The sequence below is a fragment of the Ambystoma mexicanum genome, chromosome 9, assembly GCF_040938575.1.
Source record: "Ambystoma mexicanum isolate Mex_15411 chromosome 9, UKY_AmexF1_1, whole genome shotgun sequence".
NCBI lineage: Eukaryota > Metazoa > Chordata > Amphibia > Caudata > Ambystomatidae > Ambystoma > Ambystoma mexicanum.
The window spans coordinates 744,974,620-744,994,570 of NC_090931.1; the positions used below are offsets into that span (position 1 = coordinate 744,974,620).

At 44.3% G+C, this 19,951-nt stretch overlaps 1 protein-coding gene across 5 annotated transcripts in view; it reads left to right on the plus strand.

The window, feature by feature from the left end:
- Nucleotides 1-19,951, plus strand: part of MFSD6 (major facilitator superfamily domain containing 6) — a 598,811-nt gene that overhangs the window by 218,648 nt on the left and 360,212 nt on the right. The window lies entirely within an intron of this gene.

The following is a 19,951-nucleotide window of genomic DNA, read 5'->3' on the forward strand; positions in this document are numbered from 1 at the left end:
CAGTTTGGCCATTATGGCATCAAATTGCTTATTGTTGTATAGCTGTGTAATGTTAGAAGCCACCCTGACAAACCAGGGCTTACATTTAATGTTTACTGCACCACCATAGCTAAAAGAGACAGCTCTGACTTTGGGAAAGTGTTGACCATGTCTACAAAGGCAAGCCTCCTGAAGGCTACACTCAGGAATGCACATGTGACCATTGAACCTGCTGCTCTGCTGCCACTGCAAAAGGGTTACAGGACCTGTAACAAGACATGGGTTCACTCTGCTTTTGCTGGCAAGGGGGTGAGATCTGATTAGCAGGCCTCCTCTCCAGAAACAGAACTACCCACATAATTCTATGAAACGCTCAGACTATGCTGCCTTCATAGATAGCCATTCTGTCAAACTCTTCACAACCTATCAGAATCATGCGCTGTGCCTCTTCCCACATTTGCTCCTTTCCCCTACTTGCCCCACTCTACTGCCATGCTCCCCCCCCCTGGCTAACAAAGTTATCTGTTCAACGTACCTCTTTAGAACATTGGCCCAACTCCACCTGCTAGCAATGAAAGGAGCCCGCAAGACCCCCAGCCTCCTAGCCAAACTTATCCCTATCCCATCTCACCTGCATTCTGTCCTGAGGGCCTAAGGTTGTCAATGTTAAAAATATGATGTCCTCCATTCCTTACCTTAGGACTGATTCTGTGGTCTGCTCTTACCTACTCGGTAAGTCATGCTTATTTGAAATGACACCCTGTTATTCTATAAATACAAATACCCCATTAGATATCCACAAAATAAGTGAGGGGACTTTGCCACAGAAACGCATAATTTAACCTCATTAAACCTTGAAAATCACACAGAATTTGAGTAGCTTAGTAAGGATTCATGCTCCAAAATTATGGGTCCCAGGGATACATTTTTACTTTTGGCTTAAGCCGAAACTAATGCATTGGAGTACAGCTATGGAGAGATGGCATATGAGGTGGGACACAATTCTTGTAGGTGGTGTTTGGTTATTTACCTACCCATTGACTGCCCATGGCCATGCTAATCCCTATGGCCATTCCAGCTTCCTGCCCAAAACACACCCTCTTGGGATTTGTTTGAGCTAACTTTATCTAGCTTTAAAATCAAACGTTGTACTCGAAGTGCTTGCCAAGGTTTTTTCAAAGGAGTCTTGTGAGAGCTAATGGTTTGTTGCTGTAAACACACTAAAGGTTTAATATAAATGTCTTAACTAGATCTGCCTTTAGCCACTTTATAAGCAGTATAGGTGTCCTTCACTGAAGTCCTGTTAAAAATGAGCATTGGCAAAGCCAGTAGTTTCAGCTTAAATATTGGTATTAGATGGGCATTTATCAGGCACGTCTATCATATGCCCAAGTATGTGCTCCATTTTCAATCTCTTACCATTAATCGCCAGTTAGTACCATTACGGCAATGCATGACAAATAACTTTATCTACACAAAGGACCAAACTGCTGGTATTGTCAATGCTTGTTGTAGCTGTTATTGTGTAACTGTCGCAGTATTAGTTTGTATAATTTGCAACATTGTCATATGTCAGTGATGACATCCGTAGTTCTGGTTCAGTCTCCTCCCCAAGTTAAGTTTTAATTTCCTTCCTCATTGAACAATCATTTTTGTAAAGCTCCTAAAGTTGGTCCCCTTCAGTGAATTGGCAGCAGGCTTTGAAATAATTCTTAATCAACCTATGGCGTTTGAATTAGAAAAATTGGTTGTGTGGGGGGATGCTTTTGGGGTTTGTCACAAGTAGGTTCCCCAAACAAACTCCCTCAGGACATTTTTTATTTTTTTACAACCACAAAAATATGAATGCGGTATCAACATCAAATGTTGCACATATATTGGCAAATGATGTTGCTAGGGGTGACTGGTTAAAGCACTTTCAGAAGGTGTTTTCAACGACTTCAATTTTATCGTCGAAGAAAACTGTCCTAGATGAGACCTGACCTGCTAGGACATACTAGAGACTAATGAAGGAAGACATTTGCAATGCCATCGTGAAGCTAATAAATTCAAGAGCCGCAGGGCCCGATGGCATCACGAATGTGATGTTCAAAGGACATAAATATGAGTGGTCCATATTCATTGTTTTTTATAATAGCGGAACTACGGACATTACCACCCTCGTGGACTGAGGTGATAATAGTGGCGATCTTCAAGAAGGGCAATTAGGCTGATCCAGCCAACTATCGCCCAATTGCCCTTCTGGATACGATAGGCAAGGTATTTGCCACGTTCCTGCAAAAAAAACTATCAGCATGGGTTCTCAAAACTGAAATATCCGATGAACGGCAGACAGGTTTTACCAAGGGTGTCGGGACTGAGATATGGCATTGGTAAACCTGCTGAAATTAGAAGCATTAAAGAAGGCTAATCTTTTTGTTGGCTTTTATTGATATGCAACAGGCATTTGACACCATAAACCGTGAGATGCTATGGCAGAAATTGGAAAAATTGAACTGTCCGAATGCCTTGTTGCATCCAATAAAGGCATTACACTCAAAAACTTCAATCCGGATCAGGTTAAATGAAAAGGGAGATTTATCGGAAGCCATTGTTACAAATAAAGGGATGAAACAGGGCTGTCCTCTGGCAGCAGCCTTGTTTAAGCTATATATTGCTGATGTTCCAATTGCTTTAGCCAATGTGAAGTGCTCCCCCCCCAAAAGTTAATGGAAATCATATAAGTTGTGCGACATACACTGATGACCTGTTCTTGGTTGACCTAACCCAAATAGGGTTACAGCTACTTCTTCTAAAATTACAAACATACATGGTCGACAATGACCTAACGATAAATGAGAAAAAAACAAAAATTATGAAGTTCGGCCCCTCCAAAGGCAGAAGAAACAACAACTTCAAGTGGCAAATATATAATGAAATGATTGATGAAGTTGCAGAAATCGGATACCTTGGGATAATGGTGAACACATCAATACGGGAATGGAGTTGGGTGAAAGATCTATTCCAGCGTATTCCAAACATTTGCCTTGCAATGAGCCAGAATTCACACCTTGTTTGGAAAATTCACGTTAATCCCAATACGCACGTTCTACTTGCAGAACGTAGTACCTGCAATAATAATTGGGGTGGAAGCAGGATGGAACATCGATCACAAGATCTGGCCACAACTTGAAGGAATTTTTTGGCGGCGTGTTTTGAGATTGCCAAATTACATATCCATGACCATTATACGACACGAGCTAGCCCTGGATGGTTTATACGGAGTGGTGATATGGAAATCAATGGCGCTGTTGAGAAAGATGTCCATCTCCAATCCAGAACCAGCGTACAAAATACTTGCACCACCAGATAATCATCCGAATGTAGGCATACTCTTGACTTGGTCCCAAAAGGTGAAAGCTATTATGCAAGCAGCCAATATTTCGATGGTCATGCTGTTGGAACATCCACAAATTGCGGAAAAAAAGCTGAAACAGTGGTCTTGGATCCAAAATCTCTATATATGAAAGGCTACCCATAGCTTTAGACCTTGGAACTACAATGAAAAAACTGGACGAAATGCCTAATTATTTACAACAATTTCCCTCTAAACACCATCACGATGGCTTCTTTAGATTACGAATAAATGCATACAAATCGAAACAAATGTTGGTTCTGAGACATATTGAAAACGCAAAGGACGGCGTTTGTAGATATTGCTCACTAAAGACTGAATCGGTAAAACATCTACTAATTGAATGTCCATCACTCATAGATCAAAGATCACTACACCTGAGTAAATTTGCACCTAAAACTGACAATATGGATGATTTTTTGACCTGCATTTTGAGTGGGAGCTCGGTGCATTTAACCTGCTCAGTAATATATTTTCTAGATAAAATTATGGACTGATGGCAGAAAGAAGTAGTAATCAGATGTGGAGTTAACCAAGCGGTTTGATGTAATGAAAGGTTTGTAATAAAAGTTTGTACTAAACTATATGTTACTATTAAAAAACATATATTGGCACCCTGCGGCGTCAAGCCAGCCATTCAGGAGGCTTGGAACGTGGGCTGAAACCTGCAATCTCAGCCCACGTTCCAAGAGGCATAATGGCTGGTTCGCCTGCCTGCCATCTCCCCCCCCACCCTCCATTCACTTTTTTTTCTACAACTCCCCCCTCACCTTACCTCATTGCGTGGCAGTGGCCCACCCCCGCAAATGCTGCCGCTCCTTCTACTATGCCCTGATTAGCCGCCATGGAAAGGGAAAACAGGCTCCACACAGAGCCCAGCCTTCCCATTCCATGGCTGCTATCTTTGAACAGCCTTTTCAAATTGATTGTGTCCTCCCACATATTCCTCATCTTTTGATAATCGTCCTTCCAGTTTCAGCTGCTTCTGAAAGAACGTTCTTGACAGAGGGCGCTGTGCGATAGCATCAATGACTCGATGTCCCTCGAGAGCCTCCATCTGACCATCAACGTCATCTGCAGTATATGTAGCACGCGCAGCGCCAGTTGGCTTTAGTTCTGTTTTTCGACACATTGTTCGCTTCGAGAGAAATTACAGCACGCTCAGTTCATTTAAGAAAACGTCATGTCTTCACAGTCTTCTCCATCGCCACCTAAGACAGGTTTTAAGAAATGTCAGAATTATGGTTTGAAATGTCCATCACCGACCCCCACCGTGTTTGCCTGTGGTGCCTCGTCACAGATCATTGTACTAAGGAGTGAAATTCGTGTCAGGGGATGACTGACGAGGCTTTGAGAGAGCGTAGAGGTAAGTTTGCGATGGGTAGAAATCCAGTGTCCTCTTCTGCTCCAAAAAAACATACTTCTGATGAGTCAATCGATTTTCCTCGTTGAAAAAGATTGAAGAAATGTCCAATCAAAAAGTAATTTGCGTCATTGTTCATCTTCCTCCAAGAAGTCTAAGAATAGACGTCATAGGCCTCCTTCTACCTCGAGTGACTCCTCACCCAAGAGAATCACATGTACAGCGAAATCCGACTCCCCAGCTAAATGGGAAGAGTTTTGTAGGGAAATGATGAAAATCTTCGGGGGAGAAGCCCCTACTCCCTCGAAAGAACGGAAGAAAGACCATGTCCCGGTCGCTCTGCAAAAAGACAACAAATGGAAGTCTAAGGCAAAACCCCATGCACCCGCGAGTCTGGGACACACGCCTGACGATCACCCAGAGTCTTTGAGGCCTCGGAAGAATGAAAAAGTTTGAGGACCTCGACAAGTCGAGAGTCCAGCCGCTCGAGGGCTTTGTCGAAGACAACTTTGACAAAAACAGGATCGGTTCCATCGACACCCTCGACGTCAGAACCTTCGACAACCATATTGAATCCATCAAAGCCATTGAAGGCAACACAAGAGAAATCTTATAAACCCCTGCCAGAAAAATATTTCTTCAAATCTCTTTCTTCAATTTATGAAGAACATGAACCATCTGACGATGCTCAAACACATTTTGGCCTTCAATATGGCACTCCCAATGTGCCAGATGAATTTATTTCAGAGGAATCTAGGCTTAAAGATCTGTATGAAAAACTCCAATCAGCCAGTGGGGTAGATACAACTCCTGAGCTGGAATTTCATGCTGATAGCTCATACAGACAATTAATGAGGAATGTAGTGGAATATTTGGGATGGAGTTGACCTGCTCCTCCTTTTCAACAACTTAATGGACATATTAGAGCAAGGTCCACAGAGGGATCCAATGGTGCCCTTCTATATTGCTTTACAAAAAAGGGTTACAACAAATTGGGAAACCCCAGATTCTATTTCTGCGGTTTATAAGAACTTTCTCCAAAAATATAGGCCATCCAGCAGTGACCCAGATTATTTAAACAATCACCCGACTCCAGAAAGTTTGGTAATCCAGGCAGCCACATCCACAAAACAATCTCCTACAGATAGGGATGATAAACTGGTGGACACTTGGGCACAGAAAGTATTTTACTGCCGGTAGCACGGCTTTAAAATCGGCAAATGCCACTTGTGCCTTGTCTAAATTTTCATTCATCCTGTGGGATTGCGCAGCAATGGTGGCTGAACATATCCCCAAAGGGGAAGAGACGGACGGCTTTCTGGCTATCATCAAGGATGGTAAGGAGGCAATGTGCGAGTGCCTCCAGTCAGGTCTGGATACTTGCAGATAATATTAGTAGATCCATGGTGACTAGTACTGTGCTATGCAGATTTACGTGGTGGAGGAAGTCTGGATTTGCACCAGACGTGCAATCTAGATTACTCTATATGCCTTTAGACAGCTCGAGGCTGTTTGGTAGCAAGGCTGATAAAAGCCTGGAAAGGTCACAGACCTCAAAAGCGGCGGCTAAATCTTAGTGCCGCCATTAGACAGCCTCAACATTCCTACTCCGGTGCATCATCTTGGGGGGGTAAATCCTTTAGTTTCTACTCCTCAGTTGGAAGAGGGAGAGGACAACCCAGTCATAGAGGACAAAGAAGATTCCCTCGTGGTGGACGAGGGATAGGTACTAAATCAGCCCAAGCAGCGGCAGCTTTGCCCTCAGCTGCTGCTTTAACTGCCTCAAAACCTCTCTGAGGCCTTCATCCATAAGAATGAAGTGGGAGGCAGGCTCTCACATCATCCGAAAGAATGGCGAGACATTACTTCAGATGCTTGGGCACTGGAAACGGTAGCCCAGGGTTACTGCCTTCCTTTTATAAATGCCTTAGGATCATCCACCAGGGAACAGCTCATTGAAAGTTCCAGATCTGTCCCTTATGCAGTAAATGTTGACCCTGCTAGAGAAAGGTACAATAGAACCAGTACCTGCGGTGGAGATGAACAAGGGTTGGCACTCTCAGTATTTTCTAATTCCCAAAAAGGACAGAGGATTGAGAGCCATCTTGGATTTAAGAAACTTAAAAAACGTTCCTCAAGAAGGACAAGTTCAAGATGGTTACCCTTTCTCAGATCCTTCAAGCCCTCCAACTCCAAGACCGGATGGTGTCATTGGACCTTCAGAATGCGTACTTTCATGTTCCTATCCATCATAAGCACAGGAGGTACCCGAGGTTCGCAGTTGGCGGTTCTCATTATCAATTTTGAGTTCTGACATTTGGGCAGACCTCTGCCCAAAGGGTATTCACCAAGTTGATGGCGGTGGTGACAGCGAGTCTCGGGAGAGGGGGGGATTCACGTCTACCCCTACCTGGAGGATTGGCTGATCAGGGCTTGTTCTCCGGAACAGAACCTGGAACATCTGTGTGATTTGCTACTTTCTCCACAAACTGGGATTCTCCCTCAATTACAAGAAGTCAAACATGATACCATCTCAAAAACTCCAATTCATCGGAGCAGTCCTGGATGCCTCCTTTGGAAAAGCCTCGTCACCCGAGGTGAGGGCTCATCACATTCTGCAGATGGTCACCAAATTTCAGATTGCCCAGCGTCTTCCGGCCTTCCATTTTTTTGAGCTTGCTTGGCCTCATGGCATCCTGCATTTTTCTGGTGCCAGAGGCTCATTTGAGAATGAGATCCTGTGGTGGGCCCGCAAGGACAACATTCTGAAGGGAAAATCTTTTTGGCAGCCATGACCGGAGATAACGGTAGTGGCGGACGCCTCACTCATGGGGTGGGGAGCACGTGACAACGGTCTGACAATCAGTGGACGTTGGTCTCTATCGGAGTCCAAACTACACATCAATCTATTGGAGCTGAGAGCAATCAGACTTGGGCTGAAGTCCTTTCTGCCCTCTGTACAGGGAAGGAATGTCCTGATAATGACGGACAACACAGTGGCCATGTACTACCTCAATAAGAGAAGGTGTAGGGTCACTACCACTGTGCAGAGAGGCAATGCAGCTCTGTTCTGGGCAATGCAAGAAGGAATCTCTCTATTGGCAGTTCACCTAGCCGGAAAGGAGAACACAGCGGCGGACGCTCTGAGCAGGCAGAGCACAGTCTCCCACGAGTGGGAACTAGCTCAGGAAGTCCTTCAAGAGACCTTCACCCTTTGGGGAACCCCTCAAGTGGATCTGTTTGCGACCAGTGTCATCCAGAAGTGTGAACTGTTCTGCTCCAGGGAATTTCCCACAAGAGGAGCTCTAGAAGATGCGTTTGTGGTTAACTGGGAGTTTCCACTCCTGTACGCATTTCTTCCAGTCCCTGATTTTTCATGTGATCAGGAGGTTGAGAAAGTTTGGGAAATCCATGATCCTAATTGCCCCGGATTGGGCAGGGAGGACGGAGTACCCGGACCTTCTGGACATGTCCATCTGCTCTCCAATACGTCTTCTCTCGTGAGAGGAGGGTTGGGTTCTCCATCGAGAGGTCCAAACACTCAGCCTTCACGCATGGTTTCTGATAGGCTGATGTACAAGGATCGAGACCTCCCGGATGACGTAATGGAGATTTTGCTTTCGGCCAGAAGACCAGCAAGAAAATCCTTATACCGCTCTCGTTGGAACAAGTTCAAAGCTGGTGGACGGATAAGAATGTGGATCCGTTTCAGTGCGATTCACCCACACTGTTATCTTTTCTACTTCACTTAGCAAATCTGGGGCTCCAGATCACAACAATAAAGGGTTATCTAGCAGCCCTTTCGATTTTCAACCGCTCATCAGAAGAAACCTCATACTTTAAAGTCCCTTTAATCATTCAGTTTCTTAAAGGACTCACTAATGCGTTTCCTCCTACTCCCTTTCAGGTCCCTGTTTGGGATTTAAATCTTGTATTAAAATTCTTAACAGGCATCCCTTTTGAACCCATGCATTCATGTCCATTAAGAATATTAACACTAAAAACTGCTTTGTGAGTCGCAATCACATCAGCCCGCAGGGTGAGGAAATTTCAAGCACTGTCTTGTAAACCTCCATACACGGTCTTCTGTAAGGATAAGGTGATTCTTAAAGTAAAACCTTAGTTTCTGCCAAAAATAGTCTCTGACTTCCATTTGTCCCAAAAGATAGTTTTGCCAACTTTCTATCCACCTCCTCATCCTGGAAAGGAGGAGAGGTTACATAGACTGGACCCTAGGAAGGCTCTCAGTTTTTATATCGCGCGAAAGGCAAAGATTCACCGGGACGACCAATTATTTATCGGATACACAATTGGGTTTAGCAATAGCAAAACGGACTCTATCCAGATGGATTATTCTGACTATCCAAGAATGCTATAGATTGGCTGGTAAAGATCCCCCTGATGGTCTAAGAGCTCACTCAACCAGGGACTTGGCTACTTCTTCCGCTCTTCAGAGAGGAGTACCAATTAAAGACATTTGTGCAGCAGCCACTTGGTCTACCATACACACTTTTGTAAAACACTACTCCCTGGCGACGACTTCTACTCAAAAGGGAGCTTTTGGAAAAGCTGTCTTGCACTATATCCATGATAACTGCGAAGGACAAATCTAAATTATTTTCCCACCTCCATGATTGTTACTGATTTGGGAGGAAATCAAAAGATGAGGAATATGTGAGAGGACACAATCCATTTGAAGAACAAGTTACTTAACCCAGGTAACGATCTTTAAATTGGATGCTCCTCACACATATACCTCATCGCCCCTCCCAACCTACCCCACTGCAGAATTTACGTGTTTTATACTCTATGCTCTCTGAGATTCTTCTAAGTTGTATGGAGGTACTAGTTATTCCTCTAAACCTGGAAAAACAGAACTGAAGCCAACAGTCGCTGCGTGTGCTACATATACTGCGGATGACGTTGGCCGTTGGATGGAGTCCCTCGAGAGATATTGAGTCATCAACGCTACTGCACAGCGCCCTCTGTCGAGAATTTTTTTTTTCAAAGCAGCTAAAGCTGGAAGGATAGTTATCAAAAGATGAGGAATTACGTGGGAGGAACATCCAATTGAAAGAATGTTACCGGGGGTAACTAACTTGTTCTTCTTTCCGTGAGCGGGATATCCCGAGGAGAACCATTCACGGAAAGAATATACTTGAATTAGCCCCGTCGCAGCCCATGGGACAGTTGGTAATAGCCTTAACCACCAGCCTGCCTTCGATTTGCTCATCATGCGTCTGTGCCCCGTTTCGTGCCCTAGTTTCTTCTGACAGTGCCCCCCTGAGCAGTCAAAGGAAGTAAAGGCAATGAAACCTCGAAATTAGATGGGCTCATGCAAGTCCCAGGACACAGTGCCCCTGACACCCTTAGTGAATAGAAGAACCACCTGCAGCCTCTCACGCAGACCTCATTTCCCTTGGGCCTCAATAGAAGTAGGTTGTAATGCTTTTCAAGTAGTCCTCGTTCTGAGAGATTATTGCCGCCCGCACCCTCTTGCTCTACTGCGCTGGGGAAGAAATAAGGGAGGTTCCAATGTATTACTCGTTGAGCCCTTGCCATGCGGGAGGGAAATTAAATAACCTGCACATGTCACTGTCCCGCATCCAGATCCGCCCCTTGCTCAGAGTTTCGTGGTCCTCCTATGTAGACCTCTTTTCTGGGGCTTCTCAGCTGGTCTCGCACCAGCCGATTTCAGTTTTTTTTGGTCAACCCCACTTACTTTCAAAGTCAGGGCCGTGACCTGAGCTGCACCCCGAGGGAAGAAAAAAGGGTCTTGCAGTGTGACAGGCATCCGCCCCACCTAAGCATTCTCCTATAAATCTACCTATTCATCCGTCAGAGAACCAAAATGTAGGGAAATTGATAGTGAGTTGTGTCGTCTGTCCCACTGCCACAACAGTGACTGTAGAGACCCAAACTATGAAAAGAGAGGAAGGCGACCACCTCTTTGGGAGAGAAGCCACAACAGTGAATGCTCTAGCCCTGCCAGTCTCAGGATGTGCAAGCACCAGGGGTACTCTATCCCATCTAAGACCCCCTTTTTTCCCTCCTATACCCGGTCATACAATGCAGCCCATCCAACACCAACTTTAAGAGAAACGAGCATTGGCAATGCCGACCGTTTCGGCTTTTGTGTAGGCACGGGGAAGGCACTATGAAGGCACTGCTGTAGTGGTATTCACTGGCCATTGATGGTAGCAGGTGTACAATGGTGCGAGTACCTGGGCATCTAAAAGCAGTGCCTGGAAATGCCTAATAATTATACACAAGCACTGGTAAAGCCAACCGTTTTGGCTTGTGTATAACGCGGACAAGAGTTTGGGCCTGATCACGACCTCGGCGGTAATGCTAACGCTATTAGCGTGGGGGCTATTAGCGCGACTGCCATAGCCCCCGGCGCTAATAGCGCGGGATCACGAGTTGGGCAGACTTGGAAGTCCCCATTCCCCATTGAGCCCATCCGGGAATGCCCCATTCCCCATTGGGCTCAATGGGGAAAATTTGCGCTCTTACCGCCGGCGGATTTCCCGCCGGCGGTAATAGTGCGAATTTTCGGCGGATTTTCCCCCAGCCAAGAGCTGGTGCGAAATCTGCCGAATCCCTGATTCGGCGGACCCTTAAATCCGGCGGTAATAGCGCTACCGCCGGATTTAAGGGTTACAGCCGAGGTCGTGATCAGGCCCTTTGGCTTGATACTTTGTAAAACATCAGGCATATCTGCCTTATTGTCATAGTTTTCCCACAGCTTGAACCAAAGCAGGATGTCACAAGCTGCATCATCTTCCAAATTGTTGAATCTACTAGTTCCCAATCTTAGCATTAAAATCACTGCAAATGATAAGGCGACAAAATCATCCCCTATGCGAAATATACAATGTGACAAGGCCAGTGGCCTTATCAAGAGGGGACAGGAGACCATCTCAGCCGGGTTTGGGAGACCTACCAAGGAGAAGTCCAGAACCAGTCCTACCCATGAGGTGGACGGTGGCAGTTGAAGGACTCCAATTCCTGCCCCGCCCCCAATGCCAGCACGCATCTCAGCAGTACACCGCTATCTCAAGTAATGCCGCAACTCCAAGATACTTGTGTTTTTTCTTGTATTTCAAGGAGCAGACACATCATCAGAGCAATAAACTCAGAAGAAGCATCAGAAAGAGAATCCTGATCCAGCATCCTACATTCATAATAAGAAAGCTGAAAACCGATCCCGAACCACCTGCATTACAGCATTGCACGATCAACACAAGGAAGAGAGAAACACACTGAGAAGGAGGGAATCTACGGTACTCCTATGAACCAACATGGTAAGATTTCTAAATTCACTGCACAGAGAAGCTGCAGCAGCGTTTATGCGTGGCAGACCGAAACACAATGAAGTGCCATCGGACAACAGAAGGCTAGCACAAGGACCAAAAAGCTCCCTAGACCACCAGGGACTTAGATGGGGAACACCAACCCCTCCCCCATGAAACTTGAGCTTAACGACACCTGGAACTGGTCCCCAAAACACAAACCTGAACAGTTGTCCTCCCAGGACGCCATTGTTGTTCCACAGTGGACATGCATGGGAAAAGTGGGCAGGGCTTAACCCACTACTAATAACTTTTTGTTTCTTGAACCCAACCCAGCGTGCGTAAGACGGGGCCAGATAGGGCAGTGGCAGAGATCCAATCCAAGCAGAAGGAGGGGGAAACAAGCGGATAACAGGAAGTAGGAAGTGTGGGTTATTCAGCTAAGGTCAGAGGTGGAAGTGTATGACCAAAAGACCAGTAGGAGGGGGGAAGGACCAGCGGGGTGTGTAAGTGTTCTATTGGCTTTGAGTGAAAGTGCTATTGCAGTGTAATTCTGTATGTTAGTGTGGCAAGTGTGGGTAGAAAGGAGAGAATATGAAGTGTATGGTATGGAGTGAAAGAAGAGTGGTTGATTAGTAGTTGAAGGGAGGATTAGTAACAGGTGTTGGAGGGAGTGGTGGTGTGGAGGAGGGTGTGGCAGAGGAAGTGGGGGTGTGGATGAGGAAATGGGGGTCTGGAGGAAGGAGTGACAGTATGTAGGAGAGAGTAGCAGTAGGGAGGAGGCAGGGGTAACATTAAAGAGTGGAGGCACAGCTTTGAAGAAGTGGATGACATCACAGGGAAAGAAGATTGGCGGGAGTAGTGGGGAGAAGTGGGTAAAGACAAGCAAGAGTAGAAGAGGGAGAGAAGAGCGTGAAAAGGGAGACTGCTTCCAACAATGTGTCTGCAAGGCACAAATCTCAAATCCTAAGAGAACACTCATTAACAACTGGATGGAGTTGGGAAAATTAGGAAGCCCCTGAGGGAGATTTGCTAGATAGTGTCAGGGATGCCTGAGGTTAGGAAGGAGGTGCTAAATAAAAAGAGCGAGAGGGGGACAGCCCAAGGGCCTACGAATGTATCAATAAACACCCTTCCTCTGAGCATTGGGGGGTGATTCTTGTGCATATGTGGCAACACATTCATAACCACTCAATTCAAGCAATTATAGATGGAACCTTCTTTGTTTCTGTTTTTCTGGTTGCCCAACCAAACATGTACAGGATATCAGTTTGTCCGGTGATACCAGTATAGCGAGACCCCCACGTTCCCTTGTCTATGGTAAGATTTGACCTTAAAACAAATATACTTCTAGCCGTCAAAATGTACAGACTCAAATAGCCAAGTTTCTTGTAGTTAAACAAGGGCATGTTTTAGGAAAGAAAGTAAATCGTCATCATCTTCTAATTTGTTCCCCAATCCATCGTTGTCCAGGATAACATTTTGCAACAATTGGACACAGATGAGGGTTCGAAATTGAGATTCGATGAGCAGGAGCTAAAACCAGCTCCAGGGTGTCGTGCATCACCACCCTGTAGGTAGGAGGTACCGCAGGGGAACCAGGAGCAACCAGAGATGTTCCTTTACGCTTTTGTCCATTTTGTATGAAGCATTACATTTAAATGTATATTAGAGGTGTTTTAATTCTGTTTTATTAACATGCTCAAATACTCAATGTCATATTTACATGTTTTGAAGACACCAGTTGGCCTTAGTAGCCCAAAGTAGCTCCTAATAGCTGTTGATTTCAAGCTCTACCACGCTAGAAGCAGGAGCTAAATAACTCCCCTCAATTTCGAACCCTGATTTGTGGTTTTCAATGCATAGTCCCACTATTCGGCAGCCTAGACAATATCTCAGTGTTGCGGGAACAGAACTTGAACTTCACTGGAAATTCTGGCCAGTAAATCCACATCCTCCAAGGACACCCGGTTATCAAATGGATAAGATGACATCAAATGTGTGGACATATTCATCAGGTTCTAATTAGTTTCACTCTGGGTATTGTGGTTATTTCAATTCACAATATTAGGGCATTGTGCCACATTTTTATTAAAATAGTTAAGTGGTTGCAGGTGCAAATGACCAAGTGTAGTGCCACTACAACAGCTTAAATTGGAATGTATAAGATACGTCTCCACTTCACAGTTAGAAAATGATTAAATCACACAATCTCCAGGGCAAAATGTACTATAAGGTGCTATCCATTCAACTCGTTGAGCCGTTCTAACTGACTGTGGATAGATGACCATTCATTCTGTGAGTACTCTTGTTAAAGATACAATCATTTCCATATATTTGGTGGACTGTTTAGGAACATTCATAGGTGCCACCACTAGTGGATTTGCAGGAAGTAGGAATTTTAAAATTACGGTTAGAACTGACACAATACCACTGCATATTTGTGTGTACATGTTTAGCCCTCAATGAAAACCATGGCTGCACTGTCCGGTAAGTAGAGTGGTCACTGGTGGCCATGTGCTGTCTGTCTGATTCTCAGGGGTATAAACTCATCCATGTCTTAAGGCCTCAGCAGTAACCATTGGGTAATTCAGTAGACAACTGTATTACAAAATTCCAAATATGTAATTGGAAGAATACTATAAGTTGGATAAGTCTTGCTGGAAAAATGTTTTAGGCAAGAACTACTCTCGGGAGCAGACTGAGACTGTGGATACATTTTGCTCCGTGTTCACCAACCCTTCTAACATGGTCATTAAGTAAGAGACAATGAGGTCCAGGGTTTTCATTATCGCTGCTAAAACTGGCAATCCTCTTCTTAATTCAGTCAAAATAGATAAATTCCGAATACTCTGTTTTTCAAGAGCCTTTGATTTATACTTGAGATCAAAACCTTGAATATTCAGCAAAGAAGAAATGTGCGTTTTTAAACTTTTTTTATTATTAACAAGATGATCTTGATTGATGGCTGGCTGGATTTAGGCTGGCTAGATCTATTTTATCACCCAAATGATTATGTTGCGCTCTACAAGTTTTATTAAGATAAGATCCATGTCTAGCTGTCCTATAATTTCAGATACATCATTAAGAGCCGCAATAGTTAAGGCTGTCTTCTCTCGCTTAAAATCCAAAGCCAAAAACTGGACAAGGAAAAGAAACAAGTATTATCTATAAATCGGAAAAAGCTAAACGAATGTGTAGAAAACAAGTTATGACGATCAATAAAAAAGGGGTTTTAGAGCCTTACATGTCATCTTTACAGAATCTACGTAACCACTGATTCCTGGAAATCTTGAATCGAGCACCTTTTACTTCTCGTGTTGGGAGTAAATTTAAATATAAGTCTTAAAAAATGTAATCTTCACCATCTATTGGAGAAGTGCCTTCGGTAAATAGGATCTTGGTATAGGGGTTTTTTCATTAGAGTGCTGTAACTTAATAGTTTGTAATTTGTTCTCTGGTGTTGATCCATTTCAAAGACCATATTTTCCCTTTTACTGCATTTGGGTTCTAAATTAAATTTTGCGCTGATATATCTAGTTTCTCTAGTATTTTTTGTCTCTTCGATACCCAGTTGTTTAAAACTGGGCAGGATTGCTTTTGCTTGATATTATGGAGCTTGACAAAGGGAGAACGTGGGAAAAGATTCACTATTTTGGCATAAAGCATCAATATTCTCCAATTGATTAGTGCCTGCAGGGAATTCGTAGCAAATGGTGGCTATTGGAACACCCGTAGGAATATTGAGAGAATGTCTCCATATTCTTGGTTAGAGTTTAGACCATCAATAGACGCACAGTTCATCTCTGCTGAATAAATTAAACAGAACTATTTTGCCCCCATAACATTTTTAGCATTGCCAATATTGAGCAGTTACTGTATTTTGAGTCTATTTCGTTCAACTGAGCTGAAAAAGAGACTGGCGTAGTATGACGGTCCCTAAGAGCCCTTACAGGGTAGGTGCATGTTTAATAACAGAGCCCAGATGCTTCCAGCTGTTCACAAGTTCTAACTTTCAAATTAACAGCTAAATTTGAATGTACTTGTTTTCGGCGGATTGAAAATTAGTATTTTAGTATTACGTGGATTAACCTCCAGGTCCTGCATAAAACTTGATCAAGAGTCTTGCAGTCTCAGTAAGCCAATTGGAGTTTGGGCCATTGAGACGATTTCATCTGCATAGGCTAGATAATGAATGTGGCAAGAACCTTCCCAAGATCATATATATAAATTGAATAAAGCCGGTGCCAAAACACAGCCTTGGCATAGGCCGCAAAAAGTAGGCACCAAGTCTGGAAGAGTTGGAATCTAGAGAAATTTTGACTTGGGTATCCGTCTGGATGCATCTAAGAATGTCAATTAAGGATCCAGGGCAGCCCAAGTCTCACATAGTTTACCCCCGAAGTTGGCTCGATTGACCCTGTCATAGGCCTGCGCGAGGTCCACAAATGTCTAGTATGTGGGCATACCCTGTGCTTGGGCTTTTGCTACATTAAGAATTGAATGAGACCATTTAATGACGTGCCCTTACCTCTACTAAAGCCTGACTGGTTCGGATCCCTAGCCTCATACTGTTTTTCCATTCGTCTAGGTTCCTCAGAATAATAGGCAAGAAAAGTTTGCTAGACACAGAGGAGAACAATGGGCTTGTAATTTTGAAGGTCCCCCTGTCTTTGGTCTCAGAAATCGGGACTAAAGAGGAGTATTCCAGGAACTAGGGAGGGAGCCTTGCCACTAGTACAGTTTTAAAATGTTTGAACAAAATAGTCCATAATGCTGGATTCCCCTTGAACGTTACCATTGCAGGACAATCTGGGCGGGGGCTTTTGAGGGATTACCTTTCATGATTAGTTGGTATAGGTTATCCTGGTCAAAATTAAGATGGCAAGGAGAATTACTCATGGGGAAAACCAAAGTTCTTTCCAGATCTGGAGTGGCATAGACCTTTTTCGAAATGAGCAATCCAAGTGGGATCTGCAAATAACGAAAGAAATCACATAGGTGGTGTTCTGCTGGCTTTTGAAATGGTTTGTTCGCTGGAAGGAGGGGATAAGACGCCTAGACATTGGTACCCCTCTTCCTTGGAGCCAAAACGCTGAGCACCATTGTTGTAAGCACCCAGAAGCTACCTGTTTTCAAGTTTGCTACAAGCACCAGTCCCATCCACTAGCTTGCATCTTGATGCTATTGGACTGAGAATGGGATGAGTCTGGGGTTTGGTGGCTGCCACTCTTCTATGTGAAGCAGCCCCCTGAGGAAGCATTTAGGTAATCCACATGTTCCCCCAGCCTTGTGTATAATGCCGGCTCCCCTAAACTGAGGCCCCCCCAAGTATGCTGAGAAGGGTAGTGCTACGATTGAATGAGACACAAGCCCATTGTAAACTTAGCCCTACAGTGCACTTATCATGTGGGGGTGCAGCAAGGCTGTGAAAGAAACGAGAGACAGTGGGGTGGAGGAGGGGGATAGAAGGGATGAGAAGGAGGGTGTGAAGAGGAGGGGGTGAGGAGGTGAAGAGGTGGAGGAAAAGAAGGAAATGAGAGAGGTGCAGCACAGGGTAAAACAGGGAGATGGAAGAGGAGTGCAGAAGAGGGAGGGGAGAGATGGATCAAAAAGAGGATTAAAGCAGGGCAGTGGAGTTCAAGATGCAGCGGGGAGAAGGTGGTGAAACATGAGCTAGCAAGAGGGGGTAAAAGGAGTAGCAGCTAGTGAGATACCCCAGACCGTGTGCCATAAAGAGGTTACTGGTCGAAGGGGGCTGAGAATCAAGCATAGGCTAGTTTGGGGCAGCAAGCTGAGACCTATCAGAAGGGAAAGCCTGACCACATTTGTGTCTTTTCTGAGAAATTGCCTGACGTTCGATTGACAGACATGTTAAAGGTAGCAGGTGGGGGTGTCGGATGGAAAAGTCCAAGTGTATCAACTCGGCTCTTAGAAACCAACAGTAACTAAACAGACTTTTTTGGGTGTGCAGCCTCATCAAATGCTTCCCACTCCGTGCATATGTTTTGCACCTCTTTATTGTACACAATGTTGTTTTTTGTTTTTCCCAGGTGCTTTGAAGCAGCACCGCCGTGATTTAGGGCATTATAAAACTCAGAAGTAAATAAATACATAAGTCACTTTCCTGAACCTCTCATCTAGGGTCCCTCAAATCCCCTTTGACCACTGCTGATGCTATGCCTCCTTCCTTTGAATGTTTGCTGATTTCGAGGCCATTACAATCGATAATTCGCCCAAAACTAAAGCATACCTCTCCACTCAGGCTTATGGCACGTCACCACCCAAAGAATCAATTCACTCACCCACCAAGCCTCTTACCCATCCATAAACTTCAATTGGCTCACAAGTGTGGGACTAAACCCAGCAACAAGAACTTGCATATAAGTTTGCTTTCTTTCCGTTGGGTGTCATATTCAACAGGCATTCGATCAAGGCTAGGCACACCCAGAAAATCTTGCCAGGAAACCGATCATATCAACTCGGTAGTCTGCGATCAGGCGTAGTGCATCCACATATCCATGGGGCAACCAGATATACTTTATATATGGGGCATTCTGCTCTTGTATTACTATCGGCCTCATTATGACTCTACCAGTCCAGAAATAACATGCCAGTACTGTTTCCGGACTGGCAGAGTACAAGTTTGGCGATGGGGTAGCTGATTTACCTCCAGCAAAAAGCTGGAGGTAAATCAAGCACCCCACTGGCAAAAACCAGCCGGTATTACTCCATGGAATGGGGATTAACTTACTGTTGCCAGCACCTGTAATATGGCAGTAATTCTGGCATATCGGGTGCCGGTAACGCTAGGTCCTGTAAGGGACCAAGAGTAAGACCTGGACACAGTGGATTTTCAAATGTGGGTTACAGTATTTTATTTGACATAAAGAAAACGGGTTGGAGAAATCCTATCTGTCCCTAATTATAAGAGGGGTTTCCCTGCCTCAACAAAACTAAGGAACGTCCGTATCAAGGTGTCCTTCGTCCTCTGTGCAAAATCCCTAAACTACTGATCCTTACATGCTAAACATAATATAATGTGTAAGTGGTGGGGTTTCTGTGAGCTATTTACTTGTAGCTTTTCAAAGTTCCAAACATAAAGCTCTGAAGTGTAACAAAGAAAAGTGGCATAAAGCTTTAGTTGGAAAAGGGTCTTCCTTTCCCCTATGTTTCCTCTGGCTTTCCAAAACTTGCAGAAGGTTGAAGTGAATAATATTCCATTGTTTTCATAAGGAGACCACTGTTTTTTTCACAGTTCCAAAAAGGGGAAGGAGACAACTTCACCTTTGGACGGGTTTGCTGTTTCTCTCACTACATAGATATTAGTTTTGGACCTTGTTTGCTTTCTCTTCAGTTCTTTGGGGTTCTCTCACTGGATCTTGTCCTTTTTTGTTTTGTTTTAAAGGATTCTTACTTCCCCTTTTTGTTGTTATCTAACTCATTTTCCAAGGAGAGTGGTCTTAGCCCTGTGATTGTGCTCAATCCCTTTCCTTTATCTACTTACTTCCATCGACTCAGTTTTTACTTTATTAAAGTTCGTTTTGTTCAAGGGGGAAATGCTCTGACCTTGAATTTCCTTAAAGTACACAATTCACTTGAAAGCACACAGTTCTCTTGAATGGCTTGCTCAAGTGGGAATGCCTTTCCCTTAAACCTCCTTGAAGCTCATACAACTCTCTTGTTACTGATTTTACAACTTCACAGAGGGTTATTGACCCCTGGACTTTCTCAGTCGTTTTCCTTTCCCTTGTGTACTCTCCTGCAAGGGTATTGCTTGGAAGGGGGTGTGGGCCTCCCTTTTCCAATGTTCAACAATTTCACATTGGGATTTCAATCCATTATTTCTCTTACTCTTCTTCTTACCCCTGGTTTACTCTCACCTGGCAGGGGCTTACAGCTTTCTTAATTTGGTGCGGG